Below are 9,772 nucleotides of genomic sequence, written 5' to 3' on the forward strand. Positions count from 1 at the left end.
CTCATCAAGCTGCAGGTAAAGCTGCCTGAGGAGGAGTGATTCTTAGGGGTGGAGTAAGTCATCACTAAAATAAATGAGCAGGACCCATGGGGCACGCTGCTTTTAACAAGTCCGGAAAAGTTCCAAGATGGGATGAAATCTAACTAAATACGTCACAAGCAGAAAGGGTAAGGAATGTTTCCAAGTTTCCTTTGCTCTTAAGAAGTGACATTAGGAAGAAAATGAATCTGATGAGGAGGAAAAGGCGAATTATGATATTAAAAATTCATTGCCATTTAGCAAATTTGCCATTAGCATCACAATTCACGATAGTTTAATAATTAGACACTCACATAGGTGGCATAATTGGCTGCCTCACTGATAGGATTTAAAGAGCACCAGAAAACTCTCCTTTCCCAAATCACTTCTTCACCAGCCTGAGGTTAGCTACTAGGGCTGGACACAGCTGACCCTTTCCAGATTCCTTCTCTAAATACGCTTTCCTGTAAGTGGGGGGTGCCAACAACTGGGACCCAGATCTTCCTGGCAAGTGGGTAGAGCAGATGAGAGCCCCAAAGCAAAGACTGAGCATGGGAAGTGGGGCTCCAGGCGGCCACCCAGCACCCTGGGAGGCTTGTCCTCTGTGAGTGCATCTTCACACTGACCTGCTCCTGCTGAAAACAAAAGTGCTCAGGAGGACAGTGCTTTCTGTAAAGAATACAGGAGAGATGCCAGGAGGTGTGCAGCAGGATATCCTTCAGCCCGGAACAGTCCTGCCATGGTCTGGGTCAGGAAGGGCTGGGGTGCACCCTGACCTCTGAGCATCTCCACCTGACAGTACCAGTCAGGGCACATCTGAAGACTCACTAGGCCCCCTGCCTCCCTTCAGTCAGGTTCCTACTGAACCTCTGGAACAAGTAAAGGATCCTTTTATGATTCGATCTCAGATATCCACACTCACGCTTTGCTGACAAGGCAAGTCCAGAGGAGATAAGCCCCAGCTGAAGCAATAATTCTGAGGGTCCCAGTGCCTCTTCTTTCAACAATGAGCCTCAGGGAAGGTGAGTTTGTTCCTGGACTACAGCCCCACTCATTCCATGCTCCACACTTATCTCCCCAGTGCAACTAGAGGGACTTCTGAAGTGCTAGGCTGAGCTTCTCTGTTTTCTCAGTTTAAAAGTCATCTATAGCTCCCCAGCAACCTCGAGGAAAAGGCCCACATCCTGGCCTGGTATACAGAGTTGCACAAGATCTGGGTGCTGCCCATTCTCAAGTCTCCACCACACTCCCACACAGCTCCTGTGTCCAGCCACAAGCACAGCTCCTGAGATGCCCACACTACTGAGGACCTGTGTGCTCTCCTATGACAACCACACCCTTCTCCATCTTGGGCTCCCAGTTGTTTCAGCTGCAGCCTAGGTCCTGCTCCCAGAAGGATGGCATAGGAAAAGGGGTGGGGACAGAGTAAGTTAAATGCAAGAGAGTTTGATTTTTACTAAGATTCTGCTGTTTCTCTTTAATAAACATTCCTCATATTGTTGCAAGCCTTTGCTTACTTTCTAAAGTTCTGAAAAACTTAATCTTGACAACTTTTATCAGTATTCTTAGCTTTACTTTATAAAGGAGTAGGTTTTCGAGGCCCTTACTCTGCCAGTACAGAAGCAATCTCACCAGTGAGCTGGTTTTTGACAAAGGTGCAAAGACAAATCCCTGGTTAAAAGGTAGTCTTTCTGCAAATGGACTGGAACAATTACATATTCATATTAAACCAATCAACAAATAAAAGCAAAAAGAACTTTGATCCATACCTTGTACCATGCAAAAAAAATAAGCCAAAAGGATCATAAAACCTCATGTAAAATCTAAAGCTACAAAATTTCTAGAAGAAAACATTTCTAGAAGAGAAGGCAGAGCAGGCATCTAGGGATTGTGGGGCTGAGGTCCCTCTGGAGCTGCGCTGTGGGGCTGAGGAGAAAGCTGGCTGCTGCCTCCCATCGAAGGTCCCTGAAGAATCGACTCAAAGAAGGCACAATAGGGTAGTCATGAGCATACATGAGGCAACTCCAGCCTTCTCTCTGTGGATTAGGAGCCTAGGAAGTCACCTGGAACAGGTGCAGCCCCAGACAGGGCCAGCTGGGGGCCCTCCCGTGGGAGGGGCGCCTCCTCCAGGCTCCACCACCCCGGCTGATTCTCACTGCCGATCTTCCTCCCCTCAAACTAGGATGGCTTCTCAGCACTCCTGTCACTCCAACTTTGTCAACAAAAATAACCAGTATCAGCTGAGTAATCAATTCACATCCTCAATCTGACATCTCAGGATGTCCACTGGCCACTGTGGATTCAAATTCAACTCATCTGCCTCCACTTTGAACTCTCCAATTTAGGTGACTTTTCCAGATACCAAACTTTAATTCTATGCAAATTAACAAATGCTTATCTGGGGCTTATTATGTGCACAGAGCTATAGACAGGAAATAAATAAAACATCCTCTCTGCCTCCTGGGACTCAAAAATCTAGTAAAGGAGAAAGATTTAAGTAAAAGGAGCCTTAAAGCAAAGCCAAGTTTGATAAGAGCTATATTAGAGAGACAAAGGCAACAAAAAAAACAGGATGAGCAAGATTCAAGCCCTCCAAGTTCCTCTCAGCGCCAGGACTTACTTATCTGTGTGTTTTTTGACTATAATTTTTCTACAGTGCAATTCTTACTGGTTTTCCTCAATAATGAGCAGCCTTAGGAACATTATTAAACATTTGTACTCACTATAACAGTAATTACAGGACAAGACAGGGCTACAGCAACAACAGAGACCCCACTATAGGACCGGTGGTGGCCCGCAGGAGACTCCAGGAGGCTATATTGTCTGCGGGGACATCAGTCTCCCTCTGTGAGTGAAGGGCTTGCACATTGCTGTCTGTGGACCATTGCTTCTATCCTGCTAACTTCTATCACACACAACGATCTTGATACTGAGGGCTCTTCTGCCTTCCCACTAAGTAAAATGTATCACTTGAATAACAACTTGCCCCTCCATGAGATTTTTTCCCCCACCCACTTCAAAGCTTTTGACTATCTTATTAATGCTGGAGGTCACTGCAATCCTGTCCTGCAGGTACAGGGGGGTTGTAGGGTTATCATTTCTACTACTACTGGTCAGCCTGAGGATCCACCCTTCACACAAAGTACCCAGAAGAGGGAAAGGTTCTCTGCATACTGTAATAAATAAGGAAAGCAAAATTTTATTGATTCAGGTCCCATTAAGACAAAAGGAACCTTGATCAATCACAGAGAATGAAGCAGGAAAGATCAAGGAGATGTCCGGGGTTGGGGGGGTATAATAAAAACTGCACACATGAACATGAAATAGCAGAGATCTTTTTTGTTCTGCTGCCTGAAATCACAGATGGTTATGTCAGAATGCCACGCCTGGCACACAGTAGGTGCTCAATAAATGAATTCAATAAACTGAATTCAACTAGAGCAAAATCACATGATCTGTGTGGGTAAAGAAAAAGAACCTGCTCATAGGCATCAGGGTAGAAAATTAAATATTCTTCTCGACATAAGCTGGCAGATTTCTCATTATAATCACACATTCATTAATTTAGCCAAGAAATCCATTCACTGCACATTTATTGAGTTCAAGCTATGTTTCAGGCACTAGTCTAGGTACTGGGCTCACTGCAGGGAATAAGTCTGCCTGGAGACTGCACTCTAGTGCTGATGCAGACAGTGAGGCAGTAAACTTAAAAATCAGGTTGTAGGGGTGGGAGGTAGTAGAGCACATGCTTAGCATGCACAAGGTCCTTGGTTCAATCCCCAGTACCTCTATTTAAAAAAAAAAAGGTTAAAAAAACAGATTATGATTTGTTCTATAAAGAAAATGAAACAGTGATGTGGTAGTGTCTGGGGGAGGGGTTAGGTTGCGGGGCCCATGAAGGCCTCTCCAAGAAATGACATTTAAGTGGAGACATGAAAGATAAGTGGTTCCTTTGCATGAGTTCTAAAGGAAAAGCATTTGTGCAGAAGGAACAGCTTGCACAAAGGATCTAACGTGACAAAGAGCTTGGAACAGAAGTGGGAACATGGAATAATTTAAAATGTGGGGAGAGTATTTTTAAATTGACACTTTTAAAAAGTGATATTTGTTGCCAATGTCACCCAATCTCAACATGACAGAGTGAGTAGAAGTCACTGATCCTAAAACCACCCATTCATTGCAACCCAGGCACGGCCGGAGGGTAGGAGGCAGCTAGGCCTTCTGCTTGCCATGGACCTCAGGCAAGCCACTCACCTCCCAGCCCCAATTTCCACCTAAAGAAGGTCAATGCCATTGACCCACAGGAGTGTTTCTGAGGATCAGGTGAGACGATGTGCTGTGTCAATGTTAGAGATGGTAGTCATCAAGGCCCCGCCCTGTACAAAGCCTGTTGGCAGGAAGGAGAGGGTCGTGGGCACTGACACAGCTAGAATGGATCAAGTGAGGGACCTTTGCCAGGTCTGGCCTCAGGACTTGAGATTTAACCCTTCCAGGCTGGTTTGCATAAGAAGCCCATTACCATCGCCCTAAATTGGCTGGGGTTGACACAAAAATGAAGAACACACAAAAATTCAAGGTTCAGTGAGCAAAGCCCCCTAATCTCACCTGGGTAGCTTTCAGTGACCAACTCAGCAGAGGGGCAGGAAGGAGCTGCCCCTTGCTCTTGACAGCCTTGGCACTAGGAAGCCCTGCTGTCTGGCCTCCAGGTCCAGACTCCCTCCAGGACTGCAGAGTCAGCCCCCAGTGAGTCTGACAGGCCCTGGGACCAGCTGGGATGCTCTGGAGCCCTGCCCTTGGTGACTTCCCACTCCAGACACAACCCCTCCCTACCCCAGTCTCCTGGCCAGACTCCAGGGGACTGGGGGATCATCAAATGGATGAACAGATTAGAGTGCTGAATTTTTAGTAGACTAGAGGATACAGAGGCATTTTAGACTCCACAGCAAAATATAATAGTGGGTGAGGGGATTAATATCTGCTTATCATATGTGTTTGCTAAGAAATATCTTATCCTAAGGATTTTTCAAAAAATGTAACACTAACATCAGTTTGGGAAAATGAGGTTTACTTTTTTGCTTTTTGTTTATTTGTTTGTTTTGCTCTCCTGTAACCCCATGGACTAACACCACCTCTGGGATTTTTCTAGTTACTCTTCAACCACTTTCAGATGGAGAAAAATTCGAACAATACCTTTTGTTAAGAACACTTGAAATTCCATGTATTCTTAGCTCTCTAAAAGTGATCCTGCTTTTAACAAGACTTTTTTTTATTAATTAGCTTCTTTCAAGATTCCAGTTCTTCAAAAACTGCCTTGAAATGAAACTATTCTCCCTGTATTTTTCTTTTTCTTAGAAAAGCCTTCTCCTCAGTCTTAGAAAGAGTTGGATAATAACCAGTTTGGAGTGGAACAGCAAAAAACATTAGTGTTAATATTGCCAATTTTCTGTCACATGAAGATGCATGAACACCATGAAGTTCCGATTTTGACTAAATCTTCAGGCTCAGATGTTTAAAAGATAGATTGTTCTTCTGGCCTTCTTAGGACAAAATTGAGTCAAGTTTGTGTCAGCCTGAAAATTAAATTGTGAATATTGTCATAATGGAAATTTCTTACATTTGCAAGCCAGTCCCTTATCAGAAAGTGCAAGGGAAAAAGGCGTGTATCCCTGTACTTCTCTCTAATTCTGTATTCTGTTTAGTCTTCTGATGTTAATAGTTTAAATTACTCTGAGTACTTTTCCACCACGAGGGCTTTAGCTCTGCTTTCAAACATCTATAGATATAATGATGTGCTTCCCCAAATGCCACGAGAAGTTTTATGAACTCTTTTAGAACCCTTCCCCAGAGAAGGTGCATTTAATAGAGGAAAATGTCATGTTTCATTAGTATATTCGTGCTCACACAAATTTAGTCTTCGGAAAAGATAGTGCTTGTAAACCTGAAACCAAAGTTGTCAAATTGTGCTTCTGTTTAAAAGCTGAAATAGAGAATCATTCTCACACATATCAGCATGAATCCATAAAACATTTACTTTCCCCTCAAATAAAAATTCTTCTGCTAAGACATTTTTCCTAGGATACAAATCTAGAGACCAACGTCCTGAGTCCTGGAGGTCATTTAGCTGAATTCCATGGGCTCTGGGCAGTTTTATCTATGATTTGGCCCCTGCATGGGTGATGTGGATGTGGAATGAGGAACACCTTTTACCCTCGCTGCCCAGAGACTACACATGAATGACATCTTTGGTCTCCACCCCACTTTGACGTCAGAAGGAGGGGCCCTCTTAGGAACCAGAAAAATCTACAGTGGAGAGACCATCAGGTATGGAGCAAAGTGGATTCCATCCACTGCAGACACCAACCAAAGGCTTGGGAAATGTATCCTGCTTGTGAACAGTTTGATAAATGGAGATTTACATACTTCATTTCTGATCCTCAGAAAATATTCTCCTCAGGTCTGAGAGCATAGGAAGCAGACAAATATGTGGGAGAGTCTAGCAGAGCACTACAACCTTGGACTCAAAAGAGAATTCAAATCCCAAATGTGCCACTTGATAGCTTAATGACTTTGGTTGAGTTACCTAATTGTTCCAAGTTTTAATGTCCTCAAAGGGTTATTGTGAGGATTTAGTAAGATGTTTTGTTTACTGAATTATTCCTTCAACAAAGAACCACTGAAAACCAGGGGCTTTTCTAGAGGCCATAGATACAGCAGGGAACAAACCAATAAAGTCCTGACTCTCATGAAGCTTATATTTTTAACACAAGGAAGCAGATAATAAACAAATGAACAAAGATTATGTTGGGTTGTGGTAAGTACTATGAAGAATATTGTAAAAGGATCACTCTGGCTAGTGTGCTGAGAACAAACTCAAGGGAGGCAGAGGTGAAAAACAGGTTAGAGGGATATTGTAATAAATTACGCAAATAGGGCCCAAATTAAAAAATTAGAAATGAAATAGAAATAGCACAGAAATACAATCATAAGAGAATACTACAAGCAAATATGCCAACAAATTTGACAACCTAGAAGAAATGGATAAATTCCTAGAAACATAGAATCTTCCAAGACTGAATCAAGAAGAAACAGACCATATGAACAGACCAGTTACTAGCATTGAAATTGAATCAGTAATCAAAAAACTCCCCAAAAAACCAAAAGTCAAGGACTGGGTGGCTTCACAGGGAAATTCTACCAAACATTTAAAGAGGAGTTAATCCTTCTCCTTCTCAAACTATTCCAAATTGAAGAGAATGGAACACTTCCAAACTCATTCTATGAGGCCAGCATTACCTGGATACCAAAACCAGACAAACACGGTACATAAAAGAAAATTACAGGCCAGTATCCCTGATGAACATAGATACAAAAATCCTCAACAAAATATTAGCAAACCAAATGCAATGTTGCATGAAAAGGATCATATGCCATGATCGAGTGGGACTTATTCCAGGGACGGAAGGATATTTCAATATCAGCAAATCCATCAATGTGATACACCACATTAATAAAATGAAGGGTAAAAATCACGTGATCACCTCAACAGATGCAGAAAAGCATATGACAAAATTCAACATCCATATATGATAAAAACTCTCAACCAAGTTGGCATAGAGGGAATATAACTTGACATAACAAAGGCCATTTATGACAAACCCACAGCTAACATCATACTCAACAGTGAAAAGCTAAAAGCTTATCCTCTAAGATCAAGAACAAAACAAGGATTCTTCTTCTAATTAACACAGTATTGGAAGTCCTTCCCACAGCAATTAGACAAGAAAAAGAAATAAAAGGCATCTAAATTGGAGCAGAAGAAATAAAACTGTCACTATATGACATGATACTGTGTATAGAAAGTCCTAAAGCATCTACCAAAAAACTATTCGAACTAATAAATGAATTCAGTAAAGTTGCAGGATACAAGATTTATATACCAAAATCTGTTGCATTTCTATACTAACAATAAACTGTCAGAAAGAATACTCAGGAAAACAACTGCTTTTACAATTACAGCTAAAAAAAATAATAACTAGGAATATATTTAACCAAGGAGATGAAAGATCTGTACTCTGAAAACTGTAAGACATTGAAGAAGGAAATTGAAGATGACACATATAGATGGAAAGATATCCTATGTTTATAGATTGGAAGAATTAATATCATTAAAATGTCCATACTACTCAAAGTGACTACATATTCAGTGCAACTCCTATCAAAATACTCATATTTTTCACAGAACTAAAACAGGTAATCCTAAAATTTGTATGGAACCACAAAAGAATCTGAATGGCCTAAGTAATTTTGAGAAAAAAGAACAAAGCTGGTGGCATCACACTCCCTGACTTCAGACTATACTACAAATATACAGTAATCAAAACAGTATGGTACTAGCACAAAAACAGACACAAGATCAATGTAAAAGAATAGAGAGCCCAGAAATAAAACCATGCATATATGGTCAACTAATCTATGATAAAAGAGGCAAGAATATACAATGAAGAAAAGACAGTCTCTTCAATAAGTAGTGTTGGGAAAACTGTGTAGGTATATGTAAAAGAATCAAATTAGAACATTTCCTTACACCATATACAAAAATAAACTCAAAATGGATTAAAGACCTAAAGGTAAGACCTGAAACCATAAAACTCCTAGAAGAAAACATAGAAAGTATTTTCTTTGGCATTGGTCTTAGCAATATTTTTTTGGATCTGTCTCCTCAGGCAAAAGAAACAAAACCAAAAATAAACTAATGGGGGTAAATCAAACTAAAAAGCTTTTGCACAATGAAGGAAACTATCAATGAAATGAAAAGACAACCTATTGAATGGGAGAAGATATTTGCAAATGGTATATCAGGTAAGGGATTAATATCCAAAACATAGACAGAACTCCTACAACTCAATATCAAAAATCAAAACAAAAACAAACCCACTAAAAAAAATGGACAGAGGACTTGAACAGACGTTTTTCCAAAAAAGACATACAGATGCCAACAGGCACATGAAAAGGTGCTCAACATCACTAGTCATCAGGGAACTGCAAATCAAAATCACAATGAGGCATTGCCTCACACCTTTCAGAAGAGCTATTGTCAAAAAGACAAGAAATATGTGATGGTGAGGATGTGGAGAAAAGGGAACCCTCATACATTGTTGGTGGGAATGTAAATTGGTACAGCCACATCAGAGAAGAATACAAAGATTCCTCCAAAAATTAAGAACAGAGCAACAACAGATCATACAACAATATGATCCAGTAATTCCAGTCCTAGGTATATATCCAAAGAAAACAAAAACACTAATTTGAAAAGATATATGTACCCCAATTTTCATAGCAGCACTATTCACAATAGCCAAGATATGGAAGCAACTTAAGTATCCAGTAACAGAAGAATGGATAAAGATGATGTGCTATATATACACAATAGAATATTACTCAGCCATAAAAAATAATGAAAATTTGCCATTTGCAATAACCTGGATGGACCTTGAAGGTATTATGGTAAATTAAATAAGTCAGATAGAGAAAGACAAATACTGTATGATATCACTTATATGTGAAATCTAAAAAATAAAACAAATGAACATATATAACAAATATAACAAAACAAAAACAGACTCACAGATATAGAGAACTGGTAGTTGCCAAAGGGGAGAAGGGTAGGAGGGGCTAAGTGGGTGAGGGGCATTAAGAGGTACAAAACACTAGGTATAAAATAGATAAGTCACAAGGATGTCATGTAGCCAATTAT

The sequence above is a fragment of the Camelus ferus genome, chromosome 3, assembly GCF_009834535.1.
Source record: "Camelus ferus isolate YT-003-E chromosome 3, BCGSAC_Cfer_1.0, whole genome shotgun sequence".
Classification (NCBI taxonomy): Eukaryota; Metazoa; Chordata; class Mammalia; order Artiodactyla; family Camelidae; genus Camelus; species Camelus ferus.